Source organism: Octopus bimaculoides, chromosome 5 (genome assembly GCF_001194135.2).
Source record: "Octopus bimaculoides isolate UCB-OBI-ISO-001 chromosome 5, ASM119413v2, whole genome shotgun sequence".
Taxonomy (NCBI): Eukaryota; Metazoa; Mollusca; class Cephalopoda; order Octopoda; family Octopodidae; genus Octopus; species Octopus bimaculoides.
In genome coordinates this window covers 27,310,108-27,326,955 of record NC_068985.1, presented here as the reverse complement: position 1 = coordinate 27,326,955, position 16,848 = coordinate 27,310,108, and positions in this window count along the sequence as shown.

Genomic DNA, 16,848 nt, shown 5'->3' with positions numbered 1-16,848 from the left:
CGGGCCGACCAAAGCCTTGTGAGTGGATTTGGTAGACGGAAACTGAAAGAAGCCCGTCGTATATGTGTGTCTGTGTTTGTCCCCCCAACTTCGCTTGACAACCTATGTTGGTGTGTTTACGTCCCCGTAACTTAGCGGTTCGGCAAAGGAGACCGATGGAATAAGTACTAGGCTTACAAGGAATAAGTCCTGGGGTCGATTTGCTCAACTAAAGGCGGTGCTCCAGCATGGCCGCAGTCAAATGACTGAAACAAGTAAAAGAGTAAAGAGAATGTATATATATATATATATATATATATATACACGGGTGTGGTGAAAAGTTCCTGGCTTTGGGTAAAAGAAAACCCAGGAGGATCAGTTAATTAGTATTTTATTCAACACATTCCCCTCTCAGACTATTGCAGCGGCCCTTCAGTTTTTCTAAGTCCTGTAAAAGAACTTGGAAGGTTAAGCCTCACCCTTAAATCCAGGAACTTTTCGGTTCCCCCCACCACCACCCTGAAAGAGAGAGAGCTATTGGGGTCGATTTGTTCGACTACACCCTTGAAGGTGGTGCCCCAGTATGACCGTTTTCAATGACTGTCACTCGTAAAAGATAAAATCAAAAGCAATATATTAATTACATGGAGTCAATTAACATTGTCATTATTTTTACGCCCTTTCCAACACCATTTGTTGCGTTCTTTTAGTCATGTCTTTTGTAAGGTTGAGTTTATAGCACTTCTGTACATGCCTTGCTTGGTCTTCTACCGCAGTTTTCTTCCACTTAAATATCCTGGCACTTGTTTAATTCATCTGTTATCCCCACCCCCGTAACGCATCAATCACATGTGCATACCAACGCATTCTTCGTCCTTGTAAACTACAACTAATTCCTGCTTCGTAAAACTAAAGAAAAATTAAGAGTAAATAAACGAAACAGGACAGAAAAAAAAAAAGAACCCGTTAATTGTGATATAAATCAAGTTGTCAGATAAATTCGTTCGTTTTTTTTTTTTGTTTTTTTTTTCCCCCTTACTCGGCACTCCGGTCCTGTTTGAAAAGAGTTAAATTTATTCAAATTTCAAAAACGGTAAACAAAGGTTGCAGATGAAGAATAGTTTCTAAAAAGAAAAAAACAAACATAAAACACTACGATAGAAAAATTTTTCGGATTAACAAAGAAAAAAAAAATTTGTGTGGAGAAAAACGAACGAATTTATCTGACAGCTCAATATTATATTCCATTTAAGGGATGCTGCATTAGGAAATTTTTCCCTGAGATTCCTCTGTATGAAGAACATGGAGTTAAGTGTAAGCTAAAATGTTAAATATAATACAAAGATGGGATGGTCATATCTGAAACGCTTTTGATCTTTGTCTGTCAATCGATAAAGGTTGGCTTGTGGGTAAACAATAGCAACAGGCACACCCAGACATCTTCACCGTCTACACTCTCTAAACCTCCATCTACTCGCTCACACGTCATTCCTTCACACAGCCGCACTATATATCTTCATCACACACCCACGTTCACAGACATACGCAACGTGTGCCACACCTACATGTACATACACACTCACATCCTGTTATTAGTGACACACCTAGTCGAATGAATACGAACACACACGCAAGTAAGAGAGAACATTCGCTTCATAAATGTTTGAAAGGGCTTTAGTAGTGAGGCAACCTGGTTGCTTTCTAGTTAATAGAAATAGCAGCCAAATTCCTCTCGAAATCACACCTTACCATCTTGAATATAAAATTTCATTGGTTAATGAAGTTGACAGGAGTGTCACTCTCGCTCTCTCAGTTTTTTATTGTTTTTTTTTTCTTTCTTTTTAGGTTTTTTTTTTTTTTTATCGGATGATCTTCCTACATGCTTTATTAGTCATTCATCTGCGAAAACTCAAGTCCTACCTAGTCGCTTCTCGTTAGTCTGTAGACAAAGACTCACTTCGTTTCCACTCCGAGTTTCTTACGATGCTTAAACACTTATGAACTTCTTGTGACGAAGCTAACGTGTGCTGCTTCTACCACTACTCTATACATTAAATGGGGAAGGGGAAACGAGATGGTCATGGCTGGAGCGTATGTTTAATAAGTAAATAGCACCAGATGGTGTTTGTCATTCATCGAAAAAGACCTCCTCTAAAAGATGCTGTATCCATGGCAAACAGCGATACGAAGACGTTTTTGTCATCGATTTGCTGGCTGACATAATAGGTAGTACCACTTAACCCCAAAGACCAATTCAGTGCAAAGCAACTAAATAAAATGTTGGGGCGAAGAGTCGGCATAATTGCATGGTGAGTTTATATGTATAGCTTTTGGTGAACAATAGCGCCGTTGGTTATCAGTTTGCAGCGGGTCAGTCACATTTTCGTTGCATTTGGATTCATGACGACAGTAATAAGGTTATTTTCAGGCAGAATAAATGCCATACATTATGTTTGTTTGTTTTTTTTTCGAAAAAATTTTTATTCGAAAGCACCGGTTTCGGGTAGGAGTGGCGTTGTCCATCTATGTATGTCTTGCGCCGACGTACTTCAGCGAAAGACAGACACACGCATATAGAGTGAGAGTGGGGTGGAATAGAACTCAAATATGAGTGTGTGTACACACACACACACTTATTATTTAATCACTTAGTAACTTCTGCCGATTAAATAACATATAATAGATAGTCATTACTGGAACGCTGTCATAGGTTTGTTCGAACACAACGACTGGCTTCCCCATAGTTTCCAACTAACTCCACTCATACGGTATTGGACACACCTTCAGAAATCTATGATAGACGAACGACACTCATGAAAGAAAGGTGTCGAGCAGTGCAACCTAACCCGGACCTAGGTGGCTACGAGCCGAACTTGCCATATTTACGACCACAAACGAGTGTGTGTGTGTGTGTAAGAGAAAAAGTTAATGCTTAAGTCCTGGCCAAGGGTTTTCTCGTCAGAGCCATCGTGCCCTTTTCAATCTATACATATATTGATAGGGTTACATTATCGACTGCTGTTTCTTTGTTCTTTTTAAGACGGTTCTGGAATTGAGATTTGACTGCTATTTCTTGCAGGTCAAGTAACGACGTTGAGTCTTTTTTGGAATGGTGGTGGCGGTAGTAGTAGTAGTAGTAGTAGTTTTGCACATATGATTGCTCCAATCGAGGAAGTTAAACTCGGCGTGAGGGTTTTTGCCTACGGACTAACGAGAACTGCTTAGGTAAGATTTCACACTTCATGGATGAATGACTTAGAAAACTATCCGTCTGCAAAAAGAAAAGATTTAAAAAACCCACTTCCGCCAAGTTCATGTACTCTTTCTCTCTCTCTCTCTTTCCGTCTCTGTCTCTCCCTCTCTCGACAAGTGACTAGACGTCTACCCTTGCGTATTTTTGTTATTTTGTGAAACAAAAAGCTAACTGCTCCTAACATGCTAAAAAGAAAGGGAAAAGTAACTAATTCTACTTGTTGACTCCATAAACGTGTCAAAGGACGATAAGTCAATGAAGGAGTTTTTACAAGGCTTGTACTTTTACTAGGCCCGGAAATAAAATTCTGCTTACTGACGAAGTCTATAAAAATCTATTTGGGAAAAACAAAAAAAGACATTAATATTAATATCATTTGCATAAATCTGAATTTGTGAAATTAACGATTCGTAATTTTTTTTTTCTCAGCACAGAGATAACTTACCCACAGTACAGGAAAGTTCGATTTCTAAAAAATAGTAGCCAAATTTCCCTCAAATCTTATCCAACCGTCTTTAGAATAAAAGGAAGGACACACTGGATAATGTTGTCCAAGATACATTGTGTTGAGGGGGGAAAAGACTTATTGGTCATTGCTAGAACATCTTTAGGCGTAGGTTTGTTCGATCAGGGTCTAAACAACAATATAAGGTGATGTTGAGCTAATATTGGACCAGCGAGAAATAGTGAACAAGTGTTGGGGGATTCTGTTTTTTAACATCAACTACCCATCTCGCGTTGGATCATGTATCAAGGCCTGGGTGAATAGAATTGCATGGGCACGGTTAGAATGCATTTGATCTTAGGTGCGTCTATCCAATTATCCCTGACCTACGGCTACAGAACATTACCTATTTCTCCAAATATATTGTTTGGTATATTTATGATGTAACAGAAACTATGCTCAATACTCTAAGAACTAAATATTGTGCGTGTGCGAGTGAAGATGCGTGGCCTTGTGGTTAGGCTGTTTGCACTCGCGATTGCTAGATCGTGGGTTCGATTCCCAGACCGGGCGGTGCGTTGTGCTCTTGTACAAAAACACTTTATTTCACGTGGCTCCAGCCCACTCAGCTAGCTGTAAAATGGGTAAGCCTACGACGGAATAGTCTTCTGATCTGGGGTGGCATCACTCGAAGGCTAAACCGATGCGAAGCGCATTGTGACTAGCGATGTATGGCACCATCCGAATATCTGGTCAATACAGTAATGATGTATGTGTGTGTAGGATTTTTAGCTCATATTCATTTGTATATACAAGACGGAAACCTAACTCGTTTCAATCAATTAAGACCTCGATTGGATTTTCCCCACATCGCGAAATTTAATAGTTTTTTTTTTTTTTTGTTACGATACATGATAAAATTGCTTTGTTGCTTGTGTACAAGACCGCAATCGTATATACTGCTGAAATGAGTAGAATTGAGGTGGAAATTGGTACGGGGTGGGGGGAGGTTTACTGACTTTACTCGCCAGTGACTTAACCTAATAATTTATGATATTGTGTTTGTCTGGATAGATATATAGATCTTTATTGAATTCACTCTCTAACTTCAAAGCGCTGTACACACACACACACACACACACACACACACACATATACTCATGCACATACACTCACTCAAAATATGATGATGTAACATTGGCATTCTCAATTCCTTTGTTCGGTTCTTTTAAATTCTTTGTCTTTTGTGTTGACATTTTACTGTTGAGGTGGTCGGTTAAGTACTAAAAATAGCTGTTAAATTCCCCCCAAATCACAAAATTACACCATCCTAATAAGGCGATGATAATGTCCTTAAATATGTTAAGGATTGGAAGATGATGGTTGAAACGCCTTTGGTCATAGGTTTGCCCAGCTAGGGCTGAGGATGACCGGGGTTGGGGTGGGGCTAGACAAAACCAATATAGCGTCTAAGGCAAGCTGCGAGTCCATTGACTGAAAGAAAGGACTAGTTGTGTTGAACCTGTTTCGGAACGAAGAGAATGAGGAAATTTATGAGAAAATAACTATGCAAGAAAAGTTGTTCGAATTCTTTGAGAGAGGCGAATTTTTCATTAATGTTCATTGCCATTTTATTTTGTTTTGTATCAATGAAGTAGGGTTGTTCCTCTTTGCTCACAAAAGTGTAGCTTCGTACTTGCTTAGTCAGAAACAGTTATTGTTCAAGTAATAGATTTGCTGAATCAGTTAGGGCCACAACCACATATAAAATGTCTTGTGTTCAAATCCTGACGAGGTTGTCCCTTTGGGATCGATGTAATTAAGTGCCAATCAAGTACTGGGATCGATATAATTGATTGCTCCCAACACCCTCCCCACCACCAAAGAAAAAAGCTCTAGCCTTGTGCCTATAGAAATCATCATCATCATCATCATCTCTTCTGTTGATCCATATCTTAATACATTTTGTGGTCCATGCCTGCTGGCGAAATTGTTGAATTTGCGCTCTCACACGTGTACACACATACTTTGGTGCAAATGCACCTAACACAATCAATCTCCTATTTTTAATGCACACATTCGCTTGTCGAAATATGCGCATGCACGCGCACACAATATATGCGTGCGCACGCTACATTGGCATATTGGGTAATGTCATGCACTACGATGGCACATACACAGAAGGGTATTTGTGTATGTTTGTTTCATGATTCAGAGATGCTGGGTTCGTCAAAACGCCACTTTTTTTTTCATCTCCTTACGTTGATATGTTATACATGTACTGGGTGGATGTGTATACCATTGGTGGCGGCGGGAAGACAGACAACGTAAAACTTAAAAGTACGGAAGACTGGACACATCTTGTCACTCACTGCAAGATAATAATGATGGTATTTTTTGCTTTGTTAAATTTAAAGGAATTCTCATATTTCTTGTAGAATGCCATTAGCTTGTTATTCTGGATGGTGCTTCTTAATTACACTTTTATTTGAACTGCTGCTATTTAACCTCTCTGTGTGCGCATGCTAGCAGAGGTACCCAATGTTACCCATGTTGTGTGTAGAAGCTTTTCTTCTTAAATTTAAATGACTGGAATTATAACACTCTTTTAGGTAATCCGTTTCGCGTGTAGTTGTATTCGAGTGTGTGTGTGTGTATATATATATATACACACACACACACACACACACACACACACACACACACACACACACATATATATATATATTGCTTTTATGTTTTTATGTTTCTATGGTGTGTGAAGCTTTATGACTATTTGTTGATAACTTTAAATGTGTCTTAGTCAGCTAGTACCCTGGGATAGACAACATTTCTTGTTTCTGCATTTTGGTTCTCTGGTGAAAAGATATTTGTGTGGATCAGCATGAGAGCATGTAATATGAAGTTCACCATGAGAGACGCGTGGACTTGTCAGTTCAACTAATTATAATTGTAGCCTCAATTACATACGGCATAAGAGTTTGGGCAATTTATCATGCACCATTAAAGAGTTCTGCTGGATCCAAATTCTGAAGCAGCATAATGAGTGATTCTGCTTTAAATTGCAGATTATGGGGAAGAACACCAATAAGCTGGAGAGAATTTTAAAACTCTATGGGTAAACTTCCTTGCACCGCCTGGATTGAGCTGGTACCTGTTGAATGATTATAGCATTAATATCTGCTACTCTGTCATTTTGGGGCAGGTGGGATGGCACACTGACAAAGTCTCTCTGGTTTTCTATAATTCTGTGAAAGACTAGAATAAACTTTGAATTGTATTTCTTGATATTTGATTGTGATCTACAATTTTGTTTAGTATTTTGACATCTTTAATTTCAGTGTTAGCTGGTTGCTGAGAGAACTCTGTTAAGTGCAAATCTCCTGTTGGTAGAAAGATTTACCTCTTGTCTTCAAATATATAAACTTTTTTGAGGCATCCTCTCAAATCATCAGCAGGTGTACTCTTTGAATAACTGACTGTGTTTGCTAGAAATCACCTGAGAATAAGACTATGACTTCGTTCATGCTGTTAGTTACTTTTGAGGTCTTTAAGAGGTGCAAGTCTGTAAACATTGTGCATTCACTCTGTAGTATTCATTTGACCTGTTTCAGTAGATCAGCTATCCAGGATCCTTTACCAATATTGCACACTCAGCAGTCAGTATGTACTAAGTGGAGTGGTCATTTAAAATCAAAATAAGTAGTTTTGAGTAAAGTTGCACCAACTCTATATGGGGTCAATACAATAGCAATATGTTTGAGTGAACTTGAATTTTGCCAGATTTACATTGATCAAAAAATGTTTTGTCTGCTGCATGAGAAGAATCACCATAACCTTCCTACTGAATCTGATGCCACCGTTTTTTGGGGGGTTTTTTCCCCTCTAATCCAGAACCATGACTTCATTTTGGTGCACATAGTGCTCCAGTTGTGAAATATCATAGCTGAATGTGTGAAAATATTTCAGATGAGAGCTACAACTGCTGTTCATGCTGGAATTGATAGACTACAAGGCTTAGTATCCTTTCCAGCCATGACTGTACATCATTTTCGAGGAGAATCAATGCAATAAGTGAGGATAAGTATGTGGCAAAGGTGAACTTTTGGTGTTTGTATCAAAGCATTGTTATAATTAAAATTGCTCGTTTAAACAAGAAATAGGTGTATGTGTATATATATATATATATATATATATAATGTGTGTGTGTTTATATGCATATAAGTATTTGTAAATACATATGTATGTGTATATATAATGTTTACACGTTTATATATATATAACAGTGTATAGGAGATACGTGCAATTAAGAACTATCAAATTTACCTGCTGTTTAGAACAGTATGGCCGACAATACACCTCCAGCCTAATAACAGAGAGGAGTGATGGGGCATTCGTAATTATGGTAACACATACGTATGTTTTATCTTGTTAACAGAAAGTTCGTTATACACTCTCTGTGTATGTGCGTGCGCGTAGCTGTTTGCATTTCCGGATAATATGTAGTCGTTTTTAATCTCCACTATAGCTGAAGGTCCCATCCGGTTAAATGTGTCCTCCATACATTCCTCTGTATTCACAGTTTATCCTACTTTCTTTTCTGCATATCAGTTTCGACCGTGTGAAATAAAGCAAAATTAATAATAATTAATAATAATGTAGTAGTCAGGATGATTGAAATTCCTTTGATATTAATAGACCTGCTCAATCAGGGCTGGACTGGGCCTATACAACAACAATCTAATCCCATACTGACTCGATGCTGTCTTGTGAGAGCACTCATAGAAACTCTCACCTTGGTCATCTGAAACTCATGTCCACCGCCCTCACACAACACAAAAAGCGTACACAATCGCCCATACTGTGTTTAGTGTTTTCTATAAATTTTCTTTTGTTTCTTCGAGCTATTATTCTTTTCTTTTCGACTTTAATTTTATTTGGAATTTCCAATGACTAGAGAGTGGGTGTAGTAATAACGCTGTGCTGTATGTAACACGAGTTGTCAATTTGACTAAACGTCTATCTCTAAATATCACCAACCCCTAAGTGGCTGTGAATCAAATATTTTCTACTTCGGTTTCATAGTGTGTGCGTACTCGCGCGTTGAAACACACGCGCGCGCACACACGTACACACACATCTGTTACATTTTTCTCTCGGACAAGTGGAATTCTTATAATCATTTCTCTCTCTTTCTCTCTCAGTATGTGTGAAAGTAGGTATAAAAATGCGTATGTGTGTGCGAATCATAAATATTTATGTATTGCAAAGATTGCGACAGATAATGTTGCTTCGTTTCATTTAAAACGGCGAATGTTCCGTTGGTTTGTCGTGAAATTGTGCTGTCAGATGATATCATGTGAAATTAGCAAGTAAACCGATAGTTTGGCTATGAAAAGAAATTACTTTGGCATAACATCTCTCTCTGTCTTTCCTTCGTTCTTCCATCTTCTCTCCCCATCTCTCTTTCTTTCTCTCTCCATGTGACCATCTTTTTCTCTTAGCTCTACGTAGCATATGTCTATTTCTCTCTGAATCCAGTCTAACATCTGTATATCTCTCACTAATTAGTCGTCTTCGTTCAACTTGACATCTCCTTACTTATTTGTCTTTCTTTTCTCTCTCGCTACTCCTTATCTCTAGTTTTCACTTTTTCCTTCTCTTGTCCGAACAACATCACTTTTTTTTTTGTGTGTACCTGTCCCTGTTTTTGGTTGCGCCTAAAATCTCTTCCCGTTGAACGAATCATCATTTTCAGTCAAACGTAGCTTCTCTCCAAGTCAGATGTAACTTTCTCTTTCAGACGAACGTAGCTTCATGTCCAACTAAACGTAACTTAAGTACCAGTTAAAACGTATGTCTTCTGTTAGATGAGCGAATCCTTTTCTTCCAGTTAACCGTAGCTTCTCACCTAACCAGTATAGCTTCTCTTGTAAATAAGTGTAGCTTTTAGTTCCGGCCTATCTTATCATCTATGTCGGTTTCATATGATTCTCTTTCATTTGCGAGTGACGCTTCTTGTATATATATATATATAATATATATATATATATATATATAATCATATCACAGTCGATCGTGATTTTGCCACCTCAGTTTTATAATTTCGATCTATTTCTTGCAGGTTATTTGAGTCTTCCCCCATTTCAATGTTAATTTTTCCTTTAAGGAGACCATGTCTCTCCATAGGATGACGTCTCGGTTTAGGGAAACCCACCACCCACCCCCAGTTCATGCTGACTTGTATATCTGCACCGTGTTACTACTGCCCTTGTTTCAGGATGACATCTACTCTGTACAAGTTCAAGGTGACTTGAACTTGTACTTCTGTTGAAGATGACTTCTTTTTTGTCCCAAATCATCTTTTGGCTCTTAGATACCTCTTTAGTTCAGAGAAGCGTCTCTTTCAGTTTTCTATGACTTCCCAATACAGGATGACCTTTGTTTTGACGAAGGTCTTCTCAGTTCAGAGTGACCTCTTCTCTCAGATCAGAGTGACCTCTTTCAGTTGAAGGAGACCGCCTCTCTCTTTCTAAAATTAGTCCTTTTTGTCAGTTTTGGTTTGCCTTCTCTCAGTTCAGGCTGACTTCATCTTTCAGTTCGGAGTGACCTATTCTCTTCTCTGACCCCTTGAGTGGCGTCTGCTTTCAGGTCAGTATGACCTCTTTCAGTTCAAGGTTTCTTGTTTCAGTTCAATCTGACCTTTCTCTCAGATCGGGGTGACCTCTGGTTGATCTCCACTCTTGTTTCAAGCTAACCACTTATCTCGGCTCCGTTTGACCTCGCAGTTCAGGTTGACTTCCTCTGGCAGTTCGAAGTGACCTCTTCTCTTAGTTTGAAGTGACCTTCTCTTGATTAAAGTTGATTTCTCATCGGTAAGGCTGACCTCTGGATGGTTTCTTCTTTCAGTTTTGGGTGACCTTTTCTCAGTTCGATGTTACCTCGCAGTTCGTGTTCACCTCCTTTCTCAGCTCAAACTAAACCTCAAAGCTCATTCACGATGATTTCTTTCAGTTCGGCATGACTTCTCTTTACGTCGTCTCGATTCACCGTCTGTCACTTTCTTCACTCTATCTCTCCATCTCGTTTTATGGTATCTCACAGTCTCTCTTTCAAAATTGTCGTCCCAAGTCGTGAACGTTTACGTCACTTTGGCCAAGTGTCCAACCAAGCTTTATGAATGAAATTGGAAAGACAGAAACTTTGCTGAAGCTCATGAGATGGATTGTACGTGTAATTCAAAGAGCCAGCCTAATCGCACAGATTCTGCTTGGAAGATTGACTTGTGAGATCATGCATCGTCGTGACGTACCAGCAGATGGTTCTTACTCTATTTGTATACAGTCATAGACTGGCAATTCAGTTCGCCCTCTGTTCGATTCAGGTACAAAAATGATGAAATATCAGTATCCATCGCTCCTAGATGGGACTGGGGGCGAGTTGTCTTGCTAGTCTATGACTTTCAGGTATTGTAATACCAAGTGCTATGAGGGAGTCGTCCCCAGACCGTTGTACGACAGCGAACCGGCGAGCAAACAGAACACATGCATTAAGTTTGTGCGGTCGATAACACACACACACACAGAAAGTGAGGCTAATTGGATTAAAACAACTAGAGACATTAAAGTATATCCTGAGACACATGTCTCTGGTGCATAAACACAGGCAGAATTTTCAGCTGCATGCCAAATGAGCACAACATCGAATTTGTTAAACATACTCCTACACACATCCGGGCGCGCGCGAAACAGAATGGTGTGTAAAATTAGGCTTTAAATTTCTTTGGAATTTGAATTTCTTCTCTTTGGGTTCTAGTTATACTAGAGCGAAGCTCATCAACAAAGTCAAACTAATTCAAGCTTGGTATATATATATATATATATATATATATATATATATATATATATATATATATATATATACACACCTAAAAAAAGAATTCAGCCTGACTGCATTCTCAAAAAACTGAGTGTGTGTGATTTTTCATTAGTGTACAGAAGGTGAAAGGTGATCATTTAGGCTCTAGCTTCAGGATTTCCCCTAACCTCTCTCCTTTTTTGCAGCCCCTGTGACAGGAACTTCGAACGCAAAGAGTCAAAGTATTTTGTCCGGCGCTATAAACTTTCCACCAATCCGCTACCTTGGACTGCTACTTCACTCATCGATCCCAAAATGATGAAAAGTGAAGCTGACCTCGGCCGGGGACATATCCTACAAAACATTCTATCCTTTCATATTGGTTTCAAATTTTGTGGGGAGACGTCTAGTCGATTACATTGACCCCAGTGCCCAACTGGTACTTATTTTGTCGACCTCGGCTCAGAATGTAAAGACAGACGAAAGATCCTTTTTCGAAAAGAAAGAAAAATGGTTAGTCTTATACGCCATCAAATACGATATTTTTGTACCTAGGAGGATGGAAGGGAAGCTTGACCTCAGCAGGATATGTTCGAACCCGGTAAATAATAGAACGTAGCTAAACACTGTATTCTACCATCCACTGATCCTTTCCCCTCTTCCAATAATGATGATAATGTTCTTTCTTTAGAACGCTGCAAGGCCACAACATTTATGGGTGAAAGAAGGTGGTCGATTTTATCGACCCTTCCCCTGTACTGCACTGATGAAATTCAAAATCGATTCTGGTATGATCTCAACTCAGAATATACATGAGCCAAATTAAATACTGTAAAGCATTTCTTCAAAGTCTTTATGTTCTGAGTTCAAATCCTGCCGAGGTCAACCTTCTTTCTCCGCATCGGAGTCGGTTTAATCGACTAACCTTCCCCACTTCAAATTTCAGCCCCTCTGCCTATGTTAGAAACGACTATTTTGGACGGTGGATCAGCAGTATGTAATCGAGTGTTCTCTTACCCTGCCAGGCCTTGTATCTGTTAAAACAGAGACATGAATCCTGTAGCATCGTGAACTAAGAAAGAAACGACGATGAGACATGATTGTTCTATTGTTTTTATTATCATTATTAATCATTTTAAATTCTGTGTTCAAATTCCGCCAAGGTCGACTTTGCCTTTCATCCTTTCAGGGTCGATAAATTAAGTACCACTTGCGTACTGGGATCGATCTAATCGACTGGCCTCCTCCCCAAAAATTGCGGGCCCTGTGCCTAGAGTAGAAAAGATTATTATTAATCATTTTGATTCTTTCCTTCCATTTATAATTTTCAGCTGTTTCGAATTTTTCTTAAATACATGACAATTTCTGAAATAGTATCTTGTATCAAAACTTCATTCTCTGGGTCAAGCTGACCTGTTCGAAAATTCAACCTTTGTCTTTTTATCCAAAACTTAGAGAAGAAACCATCCAGAGGGCAACCCTAGCAATGGGAAGAGGTTAACTTGATGCCCGAGAAATCAACTATTGCTGGTAACATTAGTTTCAAATTTTGGTACGAGGCCAGCAAGTTCGGGGGAGGGGGTAAGGCGATTACATTTACTCCAATAGTTAGCTAGTACTTATTCTATCGACCCAGGAAGGATGAAAGGCAAAGTCAACCTCGGCGAAATTTGAACTCGGAACGTGAAAACGAACGAAATGCCTCTAAGCATTTTGCTCGTTGTGCTAACGATCTGCAGGCTCACCTTTGTTGCAGGTAATATTCCCTGATAATCAAGCTGCTATTTATTCGGGATAACTAAGTGAGCTGATGCAATAGCCAATACAGTATGTTTTTTCACATAAACACAAAGAAACTTCTTCAGCTGATTTGAGCTGATTACTCATAAGTTAGTTCTTCAATAACTTATCCAGTCAGTCTTTTTCACCTCCGCTATTATCCTTTTGGCAATACACCTTTTTATTCCGGGCAGATAAGTACGTTTTGAATACGTACAAGGTGTTTCTCGTGAATCTGGTTGATACCGTTCATACTGAAGCCTACTTTCATGTATGGAGAGGGTTCAAATCCCCATATTCATCACCATATTAGCCATTGTGTACAGGCAGTTAGTTAAACTGGTTTACACGCACACTTTATCTGCTTTTAAAAGCAAATCATTAGCTTTATAACCACAATTTCATTCTTAGTCTCTCTTTTTCTTTCCCCCTCCCCATTTGGACACACAAATGTATGGTCCAAAGTTGTTGGCACTCCGTCGCTTACGACGTCGAGGGTTCCAGTTGATCCAATCAACGGAACAGCCTGCTCGTGAAATTAACGTGCAAGTGGCTGAGCACTCCACAGACACGTGTACCTTTAACGTAGTTCTCGGGGAACACAGTGTGACAAGGCTGACCCTTTGAATTACAGGCACAACAGAAACAGGAAGTAAGAGTGAGAGAAAGTTGTGGTGAAAGAGTACAGCAGGGTTCGCCGCCATCTCCTACCGGAGCCTCGTGGAGTTTTAGGTGTTTTCGCTCAATAAACACTCACAACGCCCGGTCTGGGAATCGAAACCGCGAGTCCGCTGCCCTAACCACTGGGCCATTGCACCTCCGCATGGTCCAAAGTAGATACAAGAATACAATACATCTATTTCAGTCGGCTGCATCCCTGCCTACCAATCAGGCCTTCAGTTACTTTTTCGGCTTTTGCACTATGAGCTAACATAACAACTACATATCTAAGCAGTGGAATTGCATCTGATAGAGTTAATTCAGAAGTGTGTAAGATGTGTTGGTAGGTATCCGACCTATGCATTGCAAAGCCCTGCACGTAGAATGAAAAGCCTTCATGAAACGTTATATTTTATTGACATGTTTCACCTTTTGGGGATTTTATAAATAAATATATCGTCTCGTGAATACAGAGTTATAATCAGACACGTGCCGTGAGTAAATGCTCGTGATTAAGAAAATTGTCAACAAATGACCTTATCACTATGAGACATTTTTCAGAAATAGTTTGACAGCGAAAAGAAATATTTACTCACAACTAATAAAACATGATAGATATCATATTTGTATTTTTATACCGTTGTATTTAGACACACGCGTTATATACATGCACACATGTGTGCGTGTGTACTACTATTGTATACATCTGGCAAGTGCAAACTTTTTCCGAGAAGTTGGCCGCATGAGACATGGTTCATCATCAGACGGGCCGCACTACTTGAAAAAAAATTCAGTGTAATTTTTCGTTGGTGTGCTATTCAGAAAAAGTCTTGATCGTGACTGATATAGATTCGCAACAAAGTCTCTGAAATTCAGCTTAGTCACCGGGGACACATGTTCAACACAGCAGAGCACTGCTAAAACATCCTGAAAGCACTGTTCTTTCTTATTCAACCCGGACACTTACACAAAACTAATTGCAACATCAGTAGCCTTACTTGCCTCCATAAACAACTACTGGGATGCGCACCACCAACAGTATCTCCATAGGAGCAGTAACGACTGAGCCGTGACAAAGGTTACATTGCCCACCTCTTCTGTTGCCACTAACAGATTCTATGAGAGTACAGAACTAGAATTGACAGCAGGAAAAGTGCAGTGTGACAAGACTTCATACAATTATTTACCACTGCATGTTGGATTGTGCAGTTGTGGTCCTCAACTAAGCGGAAACCTGGTATAAGTGGTAAGGTGGATCTGTGGGTTGCACTTCGCCGTTTGGCCAGCAACTTGCTCAGGGTTGACCAAGGGCTACTACCCGTCCTTTCGATATACTAGAAATAGCAGCCAAATCTCCTTCGATTTCACCACACTGCCTTAGAAAGGAATGTAATCTTTTTTATAATATTGGCCAGTGCAATCCAAGTTATACTTTTACTAGAAGTCGGGATTGGCACGGCTGGAATGCATTTAGTCATCGAGTTGCTCAATCAGGACTGATTTTTGGTAAAACATTACACACCTGTCTCTGTAATAACATGGTATATGCAAGCATATATCATTTTGTTCAATCTTATGTTTGTTTCATTTGGGGTTGGTTGAAAAAAAAGGTTTGCTAACATTAAAATAGCAAACCACTTATTAAATTTATACACTGAATTTCATGAATTGAATTAGCATTTTCATAACAAATTGAAAATCATTTACTTTTTTTTTTATATAATTAATATTATTTAGTCGGGTGGGAGGCACTGCCTACCCTGCCCAAACCAGACATCTGATACATACATATATAGGCGATAGACATTTGCTCGTATGCTTATACAAATGTATATACAGATATACACGTGTGTGTGTGTGCTCTTATGAATAGTTGAAAAGGCAACCGGTTTATAATGCCCCTACCCAATCAAGGTTACTTCACTTCTTCCAGAACCAGATTATTCAATATAGTGATTATACATTAGGTTACTCGAAAATAAGTTAAATCAAGTTGAATGCGAGCTGTTTATTTTCGAGGGTAGAACAAAATAATTTCAGTGCATGATATTCTTTTGTAAAGTTTCGGCATTATATGACGTTTAATTTGCAAAAATCAACTTGAGTCTTTTACACAACCCACCCCTCTCTCTCTCTCCTTCTCTCTCTTTCTCGCTTCCATCTTTGATGCTACTAGCTTGCCTGTATTCCTCTTTGTCTTTCGTGTTATGGAAGAAATAACACGCTGTGAAGAGAGCATAAAACTCTACTGACGAAATCACATTTTGTCGTTTGAAGCCGGTTTTTACTTATTTTCATTTAATATTTCTTAAATAGACTTGCTCGGTTTTGCAGAAGTTTGGCTTGACATAGAAACCGCATGTTTGAGGGTGAGAAGGCAGTAAATGTGGGAGGCAGCAGTCAGATAAATAGAAGAGAGAAAGAAGGTGAGGAGTGTGATATAGCTAAGTGAAACACTGTGCTTTGTTAAATTTAGAGAGAACTGTGCAAGGAGAGAGAAGACTGTGCAGCGAGAGAGAGAGGGGGGAGCACAACTCGTGACTGGTTTCTCAGAATCTAGCACACTGTGATCAATAGGTTACATAAATTTGTATCAGTATATAAACACAACCTTTCCTACCGGTTTATACACCTTACACATCAGCAAGAGGCACTCGCAGCTGTGTGTATGTGTGTGCTTAGTCGATTTAATTGTGTCTAAATTCTTTGAAATTTCAAATTTTCCGTCCTTCCAAAGACTACTATTTGCGGAGGTGGCGTTGTTGGGAGAAAATTTAGGAATCTGATTTGGAAAAGAGAAAAGAAATGTTTCTATCGTACTTGTTGCTTTTTTTTTTTCTTTCCTTTGTGTGTTTTAACTATAAAATTATAGTTT